Below are 16,859 nucleotides of genomic sequence, written 5' to 3' on the forward strand. Positions count from 1 at the left end.
ACCCCTTACGGACTTCTTGTCATGGTATGGTGAGGTCGCTGAGCTACAGCTGGGCATGCACTGGGAATGCCAGGGCTTGTCGGTTACCATGGAAACCCTGAGGTCCTCGCTGCAGTCCAACTAGTCTCCTAATTAGTGGACCTGGGAAGCTGGTCCTTCCAACACCAGGTGCCCTCCGTCCCTTGACCTCTTCTCCTCTGGTGATCTTCCTATCCTTCTACCCCCCTGTCCATTCCCCTCGTTGCACGTTGGTTGCTGTCAAGTGCCGCAGTCCGGCTGCAGCAAAATAACCAGGGTGGGGGGGTGACGAGCAACTTGTGTACGTTGATACAGCAGGAGTGGGAGCCGTTTATTGTAGGACAGGAGGGGTATATATACATTCCACACAGCTTATCTTAATTAACATAAACTAGATACAGCAGTCAACCAATCAGGAATCTCCACACTTAATGGCTCGCTGGCGTTACTTCACAAACCACTCCCTCTGGCAAAATGCCAGGCGCCATCTTGACTTGTTTACAGACCCTAACAGTCAAGGACTGTGCCCTTTGGGGGAACTCAGTCTTAAGCACTCTACTGTTCAAATGTATTCCCTGGTTCCTCACTCGATTTGCTGCATCCAATTCCAACAATCCTGCAAACCCCTAGCTCTTGCCGTTCCCTGATACACCCATCCCACCGTCTCTCCTGACTTGGGGCAGATTGCCTGGTTTGTCATGATCACGGCTTCTGTGGACGCGACTGCAGAGACTCTGCCTTCCCTCTCTTCTTGGCGAAACTCCAGCCAATGTTCAATCTAGATTTCTTGAGACGCACTCACACCTGTGATCAGGCAGGTGGAGAGAGCAGGAGGCCAGCATGAAGCCCGAGGGAGGATCCTGACTATTGTCTAATTGTTCTGGTATGTTCTCCCCAGATTCCTTTGTTTAGTGCTGCCTTGGAGGATCATTTCAGACCTTCTACTGCGGCCTCAGTTTCCCAGAACCCTCTTCCCCATTTCCTCCTAGACTTTGTTTCTAAGGAGTATGCTGTCCACCATCTGTGGGCTGGATCCTGCTTCCTGGGCCTTCTCAGTCCTTCCATCTCAGGAACAGCTCGTGTGAGCACACGTATCTCTGCGTCACCCCTTTCTCTGCCCTCCTGACACCAGTCACATGACGGGTGGCCCCAGGCCCTCCCTTCCGTCTCCTCCCTCACTTGTCCAGTTGATTATGCTGGGTCCCTTGTCCACTCTCCTCCACCCTCCAGGCTGCCAAGTCCAAACACTTTTCTCTACTTTCAACTTACTCTGTCACTTGACGCCCTGGACCACTTCACGCACCGTCTTCACCGGGGCCACCTAGACTCCCGTTCCTCCTGTCTCGCTGTCTTTCCATCTCAGTTCCCCTCACCCTTACTCAGGGTAAGGGTGCCACGTTGGCATGACCCAGAGCTCCAGTTCCATGACTGCATCTGCCCTGACTCCCGGGGCCGCTCTTTTCACCCCATGGCTTTAAACAATACCTGCACAGTGACCACTTCCAAATACGTCACCACCCAGACGCCACGACCAAATTCCAGGGCAGACCCACAGGATCGGAAAACTATCATTGTAAAGGGCCCTGAGCACCCCTGGACTTTTTTGTTACTTTTCCTCTGTCGTTCGAGAAGCAAGGCGACGACCTTTGCTATGTAAGCTTTAAAGCGAGACCTGAAAATATTCTAATAATTCTTTTCATGTTTTAAGGCGACTGAATACCCTGAGTGATGGGCAGAACCCCATTATCCTCGCAGTTCCAAAAGCATTCAGACCCAACTTAAGTAATCCGCTTCACTTTTTCCTTCAGAGTCCAGCATCCGGTCACCTTTTCCTGGTGTTATGGGACAGGCTAGATGCCCTCTCAGTTCTCTGAGCACAGACGTCAGCCTTACTCTTCTTCTTGTGGCTGAGCTTTCCTCACGGCCCTGGCAAACTGCAAAGAATTTAAATTTCTAAGAACTCATGGTTCTGAGGCAATTATAATGTAAGTGATTAAATTCCTTTTTAAATAGTTGTGCCGGGGTAGAACCTATTGGGTTTAAAACTTGGGCTCCGGAATATTAATTTTGAAACTTCACGTTGGTCTCTACACTCCAGTGGTATTTTAAACCGTATCATTTTTTTTTTTTTTTTGGCTTCTCATGGAAAAACTTGTGTGAGCCCAGGAAAGAATTCCAAACCGTAGCATCCCTGATGATCGGGAATATGGACAATCATGGTCTAGAACGTTGGAGCTCAAATCAGTGAGGTTTAGACTGAGCTCTGAGGCCCACGGTGCAGAGCCCTGGGCTGGGAGTCACAGTCCCTTCCACCAAGTAGCGGGTCTGAATGAGCCACATTTCTGTAGGCATCAGCTGCCTCATCTAAATAACCGTGACATCAGCTTTGGTGGCTTAGGGAAGGCCTTATAGGCACTGTATCCCACCTACCTCTGGTTATTTTTCCTTCCTGCATCTTGACGAAGAAGGAAGAGAGGGAGGAGGATTTAGACCTTCCTTTCTTCCTCCACTCTAATTGTTTTTTCATATTCTAAACGGTGCCAGGCTTGTGCATGTGGCTTCCTCTATTTCTGGAGGAAAGCGCGCCCTGTCATCATGTCCTCTGAACCGAGTCTGTGTTCTCCCTGATACTCTGGCTGACTAGGAAAGGCAATCCCCTCTTCTGGAAGACACTCTTTCTGGCTCGGGAGCCACAGGGTTCTTCCGTGTCCTTAGGTCATCCATCTCCCTTCTCGTAGCGAGTACGAAACCAAGACTCTCCAGGGCGGCTCCCCCGGTCTCCTAGGATTGGTCCTGGACTCAGGCATGTGACCCAACTGGGCCATCAAAATTTTTCCTATAATTGTTCAAAGTGGAGAAAGGAAAGAAAAAGGGCACTTCCTCACTTGCAACGAGGTGAGGAAACAGGAAGCAGGTGGCTTCACGTTCTTTTGTCCCCCTGCCACATACAGAGGCAGGATGCAACACAATGGGTGACCAGCCACGGGCCGGGTGCCCTTGGAGTCTGTGGCCAGCTGAGGCACCGGCTTCCTGCGGTTCCCCGAGTCTTCCAGGAAGTTCAGCCTCTGCTGAAGCTAGTTTCACGGTTGGGACAAAGATTAACCCCTGAGTTTTGTTTCCATATTAACCCCTGATTTGGGGGTCCACCCTGTTGGAGATGGAAATCCGTGGTAAAGGGGTGGCCATTCCCCGCCCGGCCCCTCCCGTTTCCTCTCCTCTCCTGGTTAAGCTGTTATCCTAACTGAGGACACATGGAAGGCTGGAATGGATCAGTATCAGGCGTCTTCGAAACTGCTCACTGGGATCCTGTCCTTTCAACAGTCCCTGACTCTGGCCACCAGTGGGGACGTGGCTCAGGATGTTCTTATCATGTGTTTTATGGCTCTGGGCACAGATTTTAGTCCAACTTATGAACGTGTAACTCAAACCAGACCACTAAGGGCCTTTTTCTATATTTTTTTCCCCCAAACTGAATCAGAGAAGATAGCACGGAGGCTCTTGGGCACAGAGTGGCTATGGTGTGGACCTGGGATTCACATTGCTCGGTGCACACATAAGGTCGAGGGAGGGCATTATGGCTGAAGCAGAACCAGGTTCACAGGTGAGGAGGACAGGGATGGAAAGAAGAGTCCTCTGGGGTGGTCAGCATCACCAGGTGCAGGTTGGCGGCCATGGGCTCAGTTCTCAAAACAGGTGCTGGCCTGGGGTCTGGCCTAGTGGGGTCCAGGGACTGATGGACATGGACCCCACAGTGCTGGCGGCACAGCCATCTCGTGGCAAGGGGGCCTCTATTTGCCTTTAATAAACCAAAGGATTCTGGCTCTTCTTTGGGAGGCAGAGGCCCTTCTGCAGACCTCACACTTGCAGACCCTCTGAGGTTCAAAATCTTGCTGGGTTCTCTTCTATGTTGTCCCCTCTCCAGTGGAAAGTCCCACTGGACCTCAGGTCCTGGTCTCTGTCTTGCTGCCTGCCTTGGTCAGGGAGCTTCCCCGTGCAGGACTTTGGCTGCTCTGTCAAGTGAGGGTAGGGCCCAGTTTTCCCCTCCTCTGTGGCAGGAAGTGGAGTCTCCTGGTGGGAGATCACAGAAGGGCCTCTGGCTTTCACGCTTGGCCTTCACTGGCGTCAATCACGCGCACCTGTTTTCCTTAACCCTTCCGAGAAGCATGGTTCCCATGGGAGGTGCGGGTCTGGCAGCATCAACATCACCTGGCACTCGTTAAAAGTGGTGATGCTTGGGTTCTACCTTAGAGCTTCTACACCAGAAGCATTGGGTGGGGGCTCAGAAACTTGTGTTCTTCCCGTTGCCCCAGGGATGGTGATTCATGCTGAAGTTTGAAAGCCTTAGTTTTAGAATTTCATGTCCTTTCCAAGAACTCTTTGGATAACACTGCCTCCTTAGTTCTGAAGTCCCGCACCTCGAATGGCGTCCTTCCCCAGGGTTCTGCTGCGGTACCTTTGACAGGTGGATTTCTCCAGAAGGTGTTGGGGATCCCCCTCCCAAGTGATGCAGTGCCAGGCTGCTCTATGTTGGGATTCTGCTACTGGCCTCTCAACGGATCCCGACTCATCTACCTGAAACAACTAGCGTGTGTCCGTGTGGGGGAGGTACGTTTCATGGACATTATTAACAACCGTCATTTAGCACCACCATGATGATAGACCACGCTGCGTACTGTTCTGCTTCTCATGATGGTAACGAGGAGGCTGTGGGAGGAGGGGCAGGCTGGGTCTCCTGTGATGCCCAGGGCTGTCAGTGTCTTTGAAAAATACTTCATTTTCCTTTTAGGATGATGCGAAGCATAGTAATGTGGAATAGGGTAGAAACTCCGCGTTACTAGTGCTGTGAGAAGCTCTCATTCTTTCCTTGTCCTTAATTGAAACCTGCTCCTGCAGTCTCAGGGGGACGGAGCAGATAAAGAGCTGTCCTCTGACTTCCTCAGAGACCCTTTCTGCAGGATGTGCTGTCACGAGGATGACACGATCCATCCACAAAGCATATGACAGTCTTCAGTGGCAACACGCTTCGCATTCTCTCCGGGTGTGTATGCCGCTTCCAAATGACACACTTGATCCTATCATTTTGGCAGTACTCACATTCGATACCAGTCACTGCTCCTGACTAACTGTGACTTACATCGGCTCTTAAGACAGGTGAACAGATTTTTCCATGGCCCGGTTTTCTGTATTTTGCAGCTATGTTCTTGGTATCTACATCTGTACGGTTGAAATTACTCGTCTTTACTCTTGTAGGTATTTGGATTGTAGCTATTCTCACTGGTCAACCAGACAACATTTGTTTAAATGCCCAATAGTTAGATATCATGGCAGAGAAAAGCAAACATATAAGACATAGTTTAAAATACATAAGACATAGTACTTTGGATTCCCTAGATTCCGAGAGTGACATGGGAATTCTTTTGACACTGATTTATTGAAGCGTGCTCCCAGAAGAATCTAGCCAGGGAGTCGGGGGGGAGAGGGTAGGCAAAGATGTGGTTTCAGAAAACATCTAACTTCAGTTGTTGCCGCTGTGGACCCTGCAGAATGAATCAAATAATAGAGCTTATTGTATGCGGGACAGAGCGAAGCTCTTTGACAGCACGTCTGAATCAACCATTGGCTATTGGTTGCCCCCAGGAGGGGAGGGCATAGCATGCCAGACCTCTCAATGGAGTTGATTCCTATTGACCAAAGCAGGAATCTCTGGGGAAGATGGCAGGTTGAGGTTTTGGCAGCTGACACCTGCCATGGTTGGTGATGGATGCTTAAACCTGGTGAAGGTTTGTATATTCCGGGCAACAAAAGCATCTCCTATGTGAAAAAGCTCACCATTTGTGAAACCAATGCCTGTATTAAATCCTTTCCACTTGAAATACTTAGAGTACTCACTGTTTTCTTGATGGAGCCACAACGAGGTGAATTCTAGAATTGATCCTTAGGCACTAGTACACACTTAAAAAGAAGTCAACCAGCGTTCTACCTCTGATCTTTGGTATGCATTGCAGAGAGAGGTTTTGGAGCTTGGCTCCTTTCCCATATGACCTTATATAGCCATTGTGTGAGACCCCCTGAGCAGCTCTCTGATTCTTGCCACCTGAGAAAGTACAGCATAACTCAGGCAGAAACACATTAGAATGGCAGCCTGATCTTTTGGTAGGGGTCTGGTCAATCTTGGGACAAGACTTCTACACTTTTTTGAAAACCCCATAGTTAACTCTGAATCATGTCCAATGCTGAGAAAGGCTTGTGCTGATTGATAGAATGATATAGCATCTTCCAGTATTCTTCCTCAGTGATTACCTTAGCAGTGTGTTAGGTTGTCTTGCTTATGTGGATGCATGATGTTAAAAGCATATTTGGAAGAATAATTAAGCTCCTTTGAATAACATAGCACCAGATGGCATAAAAGTAGCCATAGGAAAAAAAATAGCTAAAACGACTCTCAGAGGTTCTATGGGATATTGATGAATAGAGATGCAAGGCAAGTCGAGAGGAAGATGGTGGTGGAACTGTCCCAGACCACGGTGTGCCAGAGACATCATTCCAAAGTTTTCTTTCTTTTTTTCCCTATATCTGACTTTTTTATTGATTTTATTATTTTTTAAATGCAGGACAACAGTGGAATGCATTACAATCCTTATTACACACATAGAGTACAATTTTTCGTATCTCTGTATATAAAGTATGTTCACGTCAATTTTTGGCATTATACATGTACTTTTTTGCATTACAATTCTTAGTACACATGTATACCACAATTTTTCATATCTCTGTTTGTATATAAGGTATGTTGACACCCAATTCAAGTCTTCATACGTGTACTGTGTAGGACGATGACCATCACATTCCGCCATGCTTGCTGATCCCCTTCCCCCTCCCTTTCCCTCCCACCCCTCTTCCCTATCTAGAATTCATCTCATCCTCCCAGGAAGTGGTTGCTGTGCCACGTGGAAGACACCCTCATTAAATCACACCATAGGAGTTTCCACGCCGTAGCCTAGAGCCCAGCTAGCTGACCCTTCTTCTGGATAGGAATGGGAGCAACCCAATCCAAGAGCTGCACGTCATGGCCAGTAGTGACCAAACGCCAGCTGAACAGAAGGAGCAGCTGAGAGACAGCCAAGGCTGAGGGAGGGAAGATGGCTGAGGAAGAGGAGCACCCCGTCTCCCTGGCTGTGGGGTGGCCCCGTATTTGTGCTGGGGAAGGCCAGCCTGAGCAACCCACTCTCAGACCCCGAGAGGGTAAACCTGGGTGCCGGCAGGGCAGGAGTCCTGGCCAGGTGTCCACTTTAGAAGGCACCCGTAGACTTACAAAGGAGCATGTTGTAAGGAAATGAGAGAATCCAGGACTTGGAAGCACAAAGTTTTCCTCCCACTTGCCGTGACCCTGTGATGATGGCCCTGCGGGGGGAGGGGGGCTGGTTCTGGTTCCAGTGGTCTTGGGAAAAACGGAATAGCCAGGAGGTGGTGGAGCTGGAGCTTCTGAAAGGGCAGAAGAGGAATAGCCCTGGGGCATGAGCCCCAGGAGTCTTAGCAGCCTAATTTCTTAACGTGGTTAGTTTGGTGATGTTCTTCTCCTTTTTTCAATTGCTGTGCCTTTCTTCCTAAAGGTAAATGGAAACATTCTCATGTCATTGGATTCTACTTAAGTGACAGCTGATTCAAATGAGCTGTGCGATGTGATTCATTTCACTATTAATGGCACCACAGCAACTCAATAGATATTGTACTAACTTATTTGGAATTGTCTGCCCTGCTATTTATTCACATTTTATGTTTATGGTGCAAAAACATAAGGTGAGTCAGATAAATCATTTCATTTTGATGAGGAAAATAAGGAAAAGACTCTGTAGTTTTTTTTCCCCCTTTGGGTTTTAAGGCTGTCCGTGAAAAGACTCTCGGCATATGCTTCTTTGAGATAAAATATATGTTGTGCCACTGTCTGCCCCGCACACCATGGGTCTCTGCCTTCACCCGCTCACACTGGTTCTGAGGCATGCCTTATCTCTTCCTAACATGCAGCCTGCCATGTTATATTTCTTAAATGAATGGAAACCTTGTTTAAACAGGGGGGGAAACAGAATGATCACCTCACCTGTTCAAATGGCCGTCTGAGCATGCTTTGGTCATCGTCATTAAAAATATGTTTACTTGGCAAGTTCTACTGGTGTATGAATTACTGTGTAAGAATTCCCCTATAATAGTTATTAGGGGCTGGAAATATAGTTAAGTGACTATTTCCTCAGGTATTTTAAAATTCAAGGTGACAGTTTCATAAAATGAAAAAGGAATTGGTTTTGGAATTAAAGATTAATTCTGAGCCTAGGTTTTCCATTTATTCCTTGTGTGACCTTGGGCAAATTACATGACCTTGTTAAGACCTCAGATGCTTCATTTATGAAACGAGAGTAAACGTACTTTCTTGGGTTATCCTGAGAAAGAAATACATGATAAAAACCCCTAACAGGGTACCTGACACAGAGCGGAGATGTAAGAAAAAAAAATTGGGGGCGTCTTTTAACCTTTTAATTTTCATAATTTAAAAAAAAAAATCTTTAACTGGAGACTCCCTGGTGATATTTTATTATATAGAAGTTTAAAGTTGTCTTCCCTTGCATCTTCCAAGGGAGAGTCAGATTTGCATTCTCTTAAGGTAACACTACAGAGAATTTCAGTGAGAACACAGTGTTGGAGCCTGGGAATCAAGGCCAGTCACCTGGGCTCTGCTGATTTGATTTTCTCTTGTACTTTGATCACGTAGCATCACTTTTCCATTTTAGCTTCAAAATTTCCAAATGTTAGCAAAACGAGTATTTTCAGTTCTACAGGAGACAGTTCAGAATTTATATTGTAGAAGGGACTAAATGGATGGCAATATTCTGAATACTTGCAAAAGCAGTTTAATTAAGAAAGAGATGGGCTGGGTATCTAGCTTAGATGGTAGAGTGCTGGCCTTGCATGCACAAGGCCTTGGGTTCTACCCCCGGCACTACATACACACACAAAAAGAGAGAGACAAGTAATGAGCATTCAAACCAAACCTTACAGGTGCAAATTCAAGACACTTACCTTTTATTTTTTCCAGAATGGTGAGTCTATAGTGCTAACGATCCACGTGAACAGGTGCAGGACGATAGCATTATGGCATCCCCCTGGTGGGAAGGTCCGCTGGAATTGGGGTAAGGGACAGTAAACCTGTTGCTGGGCTTCACTTTCCTCCTAAATAAGGGTGTATTCCATGTTTTGAACAGAGTATCTGTCATTTTCAAAATCTAAAAAGATGGCAGGTGGAGAATCAGTGTGACGTAGTAAAGGGTATGAGCTTGGGGTCAGGTAGACTTGATTCAGCACTGAGCAGAGGCCACAGCCAACTAGACACACATGAAGAAGTCAGTTCCCATCTGTACGTCTCTCTCTGGAAAAGGGGACATGCCATAGCATTTGCTGGCTGGTTGTGAGAATTGAATGACATTGTGCATGACATTCTCTAGTCTGCTAGATTGTCACTAAGGATGACAATTTTTTTGTGTGTGTATGTGCCAGGAATTGAATCCAGGGACATTTAACCACTACCACTAAGCCACATCCCCAACCCTTTTTATTTTTATTTATTTATTTATTTATTTTGAGATGGGGTCTCACTAAGTTGCTTCGGGCCTTGCTAAGTTGCTGAGGCTGGCCTTGAACTCACTATCCTCCTGCCTCAGCCTTCCGAGCACTGGGATTACGGTGGTGTGCCACCATGCCTGGCACAAATGATATAAGTATAATGTGAATGGCTCAGAGGAACCAATCCTATGAGGCTGAGGAGGTTTGGAACCTCACTGGGCTCTCCAGAAGAGACCTTTTAGGATTCCTGTGAAGTAAGGTCATGAACATATGGAGTAGATTTCTGACTTCACACTGTGGCCTCAGTATTAAGATGGAAATTATTGACTTTGACCCACCCTGGAAAGTTTGACAGGAGTTCAACACGTTTGACCTTCACAAGCCTGACCCGGTTTGCCAACACCGAGGAGCTAGGAAACGTTAGACGGAGAAATATATCTGCATCCAAATCTTCAGAACCCATCTGGTTTAAAGTTACGCATGCAGCTGGCTGTGGTGAGACTGGCCATGTGTGCTTCTTAATACTGTGGCCGTTTTCCGCTCCCTCCATCTGCATTTCTGGTGACACTTTTTTTAGAGATTAAATCACCAGCTCAGGCAAAGCATTTTCTTGTGTTACTCCTTAGCTCATTCTCAAAATTGTGCTGCAGTTGGACGAGGTTCAATTGCTTCTGAGAGATGGTTGTTTGACTTTTGGATTCCATTCACATGACTTTAGCCTTCCTAACTCATGGATGATCATTAATAATAAATGCTGTCAAGAGTATGTTATGTGGAAACTCCCATTAAGAGGGTGCACTTCTAAGGCTAGATCTATTAGGCTGCAGGAAGGCATCAAAGTTACAAGGAAACTTACGGCCTCTTAGAATTATGCTCCTCCATCTCTTTCTCAATCTTTCTTATGCGACTTCTTATTTTAATGCAGCCATGTAATAGAATTACAGATTAAAAAGAAAATGTCAGAACTGAGAGTTCATTAATCCCAACCTTCCAACTCTACTGCTAAGATCACCGATGAAAATATTGTCTTTGAAGGGAGACTTTAAAAACATACATATTACATGAAAGATAACCACACTGTGTTAATATCTAAAAGGATACTTAAGCCAAGGTCAAATTAAAGATCGAGAAACTGAACTGCTCAGGAACCCAACGGAAGTCACACAGCAGAGAGAAGTGTGACTTGGCGGGACAGTTTGGACATCAACGTGGGAAGAAGCGACTCTCGGTTTCCCTGGATATGTGACCCAGTTACTTAACTTCACAAAGCCTCAGTGTGTCCGTCTTACAAATGATAACGAGGATGCAGCCATGCAGGGATCCTGGAGGTATCACAGGAGATCTGCAAAGCCGGTTCGGCAGTACATCCTCATGACGACTCTGAACACGTGGGAAGACAGAAATATACTGGAAGTCGAGTCACTGGGATCCACAAAGAATATGCTCTTTAACAGACAGAAGATGATAATTCTACACGCCTTATGACTCGTCCAGAAGAGTGAACCACCAGAGGAGAATCTGAATGAGTAACTCACTGCAAGAAGCTGACCACGGGGTAGCACCAAACAGTCCTGGCCAGGAAGTGACAATATAATTGTGATCATCATGAGCCCCTGCGTCAAGGGGCTGCTCCTTTCGGTTTGTGTAGCCTTGAGTACATCACTTTATCCCTCAAGGCTCTAGAGAAGGGTGATGATGGTTCCTTCCAGGGTTGTTGTGAAGATAATGTGAAGCGACTCATGCAAAATGCTTACCCTGATGCTGGACGCTCATTCTCTCTCTCTCTCTCTCTCTCTCTCTCTCACACACACACACACACACACACGTACGTGAAATTGCCACGAGGTACACATAACATAAAATGTCTGGTCTTAGCCATCTCTAAGTGCCCAGCTCAGTGCCATTCCGTTCCTTCTCACCTCTTGCCACTGTCTGTCTCCACATCTCCTCTCATCTTGCAGAACTGGAACTCTGTACCCATTAAACAAAACCTCCCTGGTCCCCTCCCCTGCAGGCCCTAGATACCAGCATTTCACCTTCTGCCTCTGAATTTGACTACTCTAGCTACCGCTTAGAAATGGAACCCCGTGGTATTTTTCCGTTGGGGACTGACTGTACTTCACATCACAATGTCCTTTAGATGCACCCATGTTGGCATATGTCAGAATTCCCTTCCCTTTGGGGGCTGAATGAGTCCACTGTGCGTGTGTACCCCTTTGGCTGGTCCATTTGGCTGGTCCATTCCTCTGCCGAAGGACATTGAGGTTGCTTCTACCCCTTGGTGTTGTGAATAGTTGCTGCTATGAGCCCGGGTGTGCAGACAGCTCTTGGAGACCCTGATTTCAATTATTTGGAGGATATATCATATTGTAGTTCCATTTTTAGTTTTTTGGAGGAACCGCCATGCTATTTCCCATGTTGGTTGCACCGTGATACATTCCTGCCAACAACGAACAATGGTTCCAATTTCTCCACCTCTTTGTCAGTACTTGTTATTTTCTGTTTTTTTATTTTGGTAGTAGCCATCCTAATGATTGGGAGATAGGTAAATATATTTGGAAAATGCCAGCTCTATCTTATTTCATTATGTGTGTGAACGTTGTTGTGGACCAAGATTCCCATTGCCAACGGTGCTGAGAGGGCTAAATCCTGGGGTAGTAAGATCAGCCTTTAGTCTGGGGAGTGGGGAATCTTCCGTGGGTGTGTGTCTGTGGAGCGGAAAAGGCTGAAGGGTGTACAGAGTGGGGAGGACCAGGCAGCAACGTGTTCCTCCCCTGGCCACACTAACTCAAGATGGTCGTATTTCTACAAATAAATTTAAATTAAAAAAATTGATGGGGGGAGGATAAAAAAGTTGAATTTGATCAGTGTCTACTATATGCATGTGTTGAAATATCCCACTAAATCCCGTTAGTTTATATAATTAATATGTATTAATAAAAATAAAATATCCCCCCCCCCCAAAAAAAATTTGGTCGTTGTAGATGGTGAAGCCTTTGGCTTTGGATATGTCTGAGTCTGGGCCCAGTGAGAGGATCAGTGAAGCTGGTGAGGGAAGACAGAGGTTCCCTGGCTGGGGACAGCCCAGACAGGAGCCTGCTCTCCTCAAGACCCTGGCTCTGGGATGGGGCTTGAGGGCACCCCTGAGCCTCTACCTACTCTCAGGCAGCAGCAGCAGCAGCAGCGAGTCTTCAAGAGGTCATTTTGAGCAACCCAGGAATCCTCCATTTGTGACGTGAGCACTGGATTTTACTTGATTTTCTGTGACCACTCCATGACCATATGAGCAGCAAGGCCAGTGACCCGGCAGCCACCTGCAGGCCAGGCTTTATGAGTGGGCCACACAGGAAACTTCAACTCTTCAGGTAGATCTGATTGATGGGCGTCTGGATTTGTAACTGCCTCTGACTTTAGTTGCAGTTTTATTCCGATTTTTTCTGTGTGTCGCGGGCGGGGAGGGGGGGAGTAGGGTAGAGGGAAATGTGTTTTTGCATTTTTTAAAAAATTTACTCCTTGGGTCTGGGATTGTGGCTGAGTGGTAGAGCGCTCACTTAGCATGGGCGGGACCTGGGTTCGATTCTCAGCACTACATAAAAAATAAATAAATAAAGGCATTGTGTTGTGTCTATCTACAAAACAAACAAAAAACAAAACACACACAAAAACCAAAACATTCTCTCTCTCTCTCACTCTCTCTCTCCTTTGAAAAAAATTTTTAGAAATTTACTCCTCAAATTAAGTGCCTATATAATTCTATGAAGGTAGATATGAACATCAGTATTACTGTTCAAATCTTTTTTTTTTTTTTTGAAGAGAGAGAGAGAGACAGAGAGGAGAGAGAGAGAATTTCAATATTCATTTTTCAGTTTTCAGCAGACACAACATCTTTGTTTGTATGTGGTGCTGAGGATCGAACCCGGGCCTCATGCATGCCAGGCGAGCGTGCTACCGCTTGAGCCACATCCCCAGCCCTACTGTTCAAATCTCGTGAAGTGGTTTTGGACATTCTGAGAATAATGTGATTCGTCTGAACCCATTCTGGAAGATTTGAGCTCTAGCCCAAGACTCTGTGACTTACTCCCTCCCAGGTTCTGGGCAAGGTTCTGATAGTGCTTATTGGGTGTGCATGCTAAATACTTGCTTGTCTTTCAGATCCGAATACACATATATGTCAGCGTCCAATGGCATACACTACTCCTTATGTAGCATACACAAAGTAATCGGCACCATCTGTGCTCAATAAATTTGGACTATAGTGGAGGACACAGCAGCTGCAGGCCCTGTCCCCGGGTTCCTGGGTATGCATTCTAGCCCTGTGTGTCCTCTGTATTTGCCACTCTCCATTTGAGATGTGGTAGAGCCCCTGAGGAATGTTTTAAATTTCAATTAATTTTCATCAATTTGAATTTCAGCAGCTACCTGTGACTAGCGGTGGTGATGGAGGACAGAGCAGAGAGCACAGGACGTTGAAGGAGGGTTTTGGTTATTGTCCTTGTTTGTAAGAGAGTAGAGACCTGCACAATCTTGCAAGCTCAGGAGCCCAGGGCAGCAGAGGGGAAGGCTTGACATTGAAAGATGGAGCAGGGAAGTAATCAATAGGAGGATCTCTGGGAGACAGCCAAGGGGCCAGGGCGCCTGCCGCAGGGCTTGGGAGTGCAGGGAGCAGGACTTTGTGGAGGGAGCCCAGAGCGTGAGGGTTTGGATCCTGCTCGCTGTGTAGGCTGGCGGCAGGAAGTTGAATGGGTTTCCAGCTGATGGCTTTCATTTTCTCTGCAGGATGGGAATTGAGATCGTCGTCTGCAAGTGAGGGGAAGGATAGGAAGCTGGAGGTTCTGAGAGTTGAGAAGATTGAAAACAGCTCCGTGGAGAAGGTAGGCAGCCGAGGAGGGCGCAAAGTTCTCCATGTTTAGCTGAGGCGAAACGGGTTATTCCAGGGCCACAGTGTCTCTCAAGTTCAGGGCACAGTCTGCCCTTGCGCCCTTCTGAGTCCACAGCCACAGGTCTGGAGGGTGCTGACCCACAGGCCCGCGAGGCCTACTGCCTGTGCCTCTTACATCTCCACCTCCACCCGGATCGCACCAACTCACCTTGAACTTGGCTTCCTTCGGTCCATTCCTGGGGAGCAGGGTCCATGGTCTGGTTCGGTCTGTGTTTCGGGGATGTCCAGTACAATCCCGTGCACCCAAAGGAGACCCCCAGAACATTTGCTGAGTCAGTGAATGGCTGACTCAGTAAAGAAAGGAAAGCCTTGCGGGGCAGAGGAGCAGCGCCCCCTCTTGGTGGGTTCACCTGGCCCACTCCTGGGCACCCCTGGTCCACTCCTACTTCACACTGCCCGCTGGCTGGAGCCTCTCCTGATCATGAGGATGGTTTGAAGAGGAATAATCTGAAATTGAGTGAAATGATGTAGTGTGAGGAAAAAGGGATGCTGTGTTTGGGGACATTTTTTTTTTCTTTTTAAAATTTTATTTTATTCCATCTTTTCTTGTCTTGAGTCCAGATGTGGCGGACACTCGGGAGGCTCTGCGTTCACCCACATAACTGATGTCACAGTTCATGCCCTGGCCTTCCCTTCTCAAGGGAATGAACAAACACTGGGCTTGGCCAGACCCTGACCTTGTGGGTATCTAGGCCCCCGGAGTTAAATTCTAACTAGCACCCCCACCCCCAGCCCTATTCAAATTCTATCTTTTTCTTTATTTACCAATGATGTCGCACTTTGTCTTCATCTTAGCAAATGTTTAATTGGTGGAGAGAAGGCATGTCATGAATGGATCACTCGTAAGTCTCCATATTTCCCAAAGACTCCTACAAATGGCAGTTTGATGGAATTTCTGGGGTCCTATTAACACAGGTGAAGCAAAGTCAAGTCCAGTGAAGGCAAAGTGGAAGAAATGTGTGTAGTCCCGAGGCTGAAAGAGCAGTACCGAGTCACTGGACACAGCTGGCTGCCCAGGCCTCAGCTCCTCTGTGGGTTGGTCCTGCCTTCCTTTGAGATCAAATGGCTTGAGAAACCAGCGTCTAAGAGTCAAGAACCTTACCCGCTGAAAATATGGGAGGTCACCTCATATTCTCGCTTCTCTATTCAATTAACTGTATCGCTGACGACGGAGAAACCTAAGGGTTGGGTGAGAGTCCACCTCCTCCTTCACAATGCATGTTTGCACTAATACCTGATCTTCTGAACTGAAGCACTTTGAGAAAATAAAATACTTCTCGGCATGGATAGCTCTGAGACTAGCGTTAACATGGAGTATTCTAGAATCCTGGAACAGGCTGTTTAGAGAAGAGTTCTTATTGATAAGCACCTTGAAAGCTTATTATGTGTATTGCAAGCTGAAATCTGACCATAGAAGCAGTTCCCTTGATTTCCCAACTGACCTCATAAAAAAAAAAAAAGGTTTGGGCTAACTGTAATTCCAAAATCCAAAGAAAATAAATTTATCCAGATGTTGGGCTCGGAGAGCCGTGTTGCATTACAAACAAAACTGAATATTTGTTTTTGGAAAAACTTACTACTGTACATAATTTGCAGCGAAGGTTCTACGTGGCTCTTCGTCCTCGTCACCGCTTCCTGTGTTCAGCCTCTGAACGCCACTTTCCCACTTGTGAATCTCCAGCATTTCTGTGTTTGTCGACAGTGCGCATGATTAAAATGATATTTTCATATTTCAGTGTGGTTGGAACTCCTTAAAGCAGAGGGTTGTAAGTGCAAAACAGAGATAGGCAGTTCCCTAATGGCTTATTACCATCCCATTTGCAATTCAGATCAGCTCTAAATTGACTGAAATTTTTAAACACATAGCAGGCAGTTTAAACTAATGATTGTCTGGAGGTTCACCACTGACATGAACTAAGCTTCTGTTCAAAACAAATTGCAAATAATTCCTCCCTTAGAGTCAAAATGTCACTTTTAAAACTCCGTGTTATTGCTAGATTTTTGTCAGCTACATACAAAAAAAAAAAAAATCTGCTTTACAAAGTACGTTCTACCTTTGAAAGGCCTGAGTGACATCGTTTCCCTATTAAAAAGAAATAACACAACAACTCCTATGGATATATATGGAGCTACATCAGCTTCACTAGGAGCCATCCCCCCCCTTCCCCCTCTTCCCCTTCAAAAATCCTCTGTAAAGTGAAACACCCTAGGGGCAGTGGCAGGCCCACGTTGCCTAGCAACCCGCAGCAGGTAGCAGGGCTCAGCCACAGCTGGCCTGCTTCTTTCCTGAGAA

At 46.7% G+C, this 16,859-nt stretch overlaps 1 long non-coding RNA gene across 1 annotated transcript; it reads right to left on the minus strand.

The window, feature by feature from the left end:
• Window positions 1-13,485: 13,485 nt before the first annotated feature.
• On the minus strand, window positions 13,486-16,426 carry LOC144365918 (uncharacterized). The gene is made up of 2 exons (XR_013424640.1): window positions 16,144-16,426; window positions 13,486-15,013 (listed from the first exon to the last, which is right to left on the minus strand). It is a non-coding gene; the product is annotated as an uncharacterized LOC144365918 (long non-coding RNA).
• Between the last annotated feature and the right edge of the window lie 433 nt (window positions 16,427-16,859).

This window comes from Ictidomys tridecemlineatus, chromosome 8, assembly GCF_052094955.1.
Source record: "Ictidomys tridecemlineatus isolate mIctTri1 chromosome 8, mIctTri1.hap1, whole genome shotgun sequence".
NCBI classification, from domain to species: domain Eukaryota; kingdom Metazoa; phylum Chordata; class Mammalia; order Rodentia; family Sciuridae; genus Ictidomys; species Ictidomys tridecemlineatus.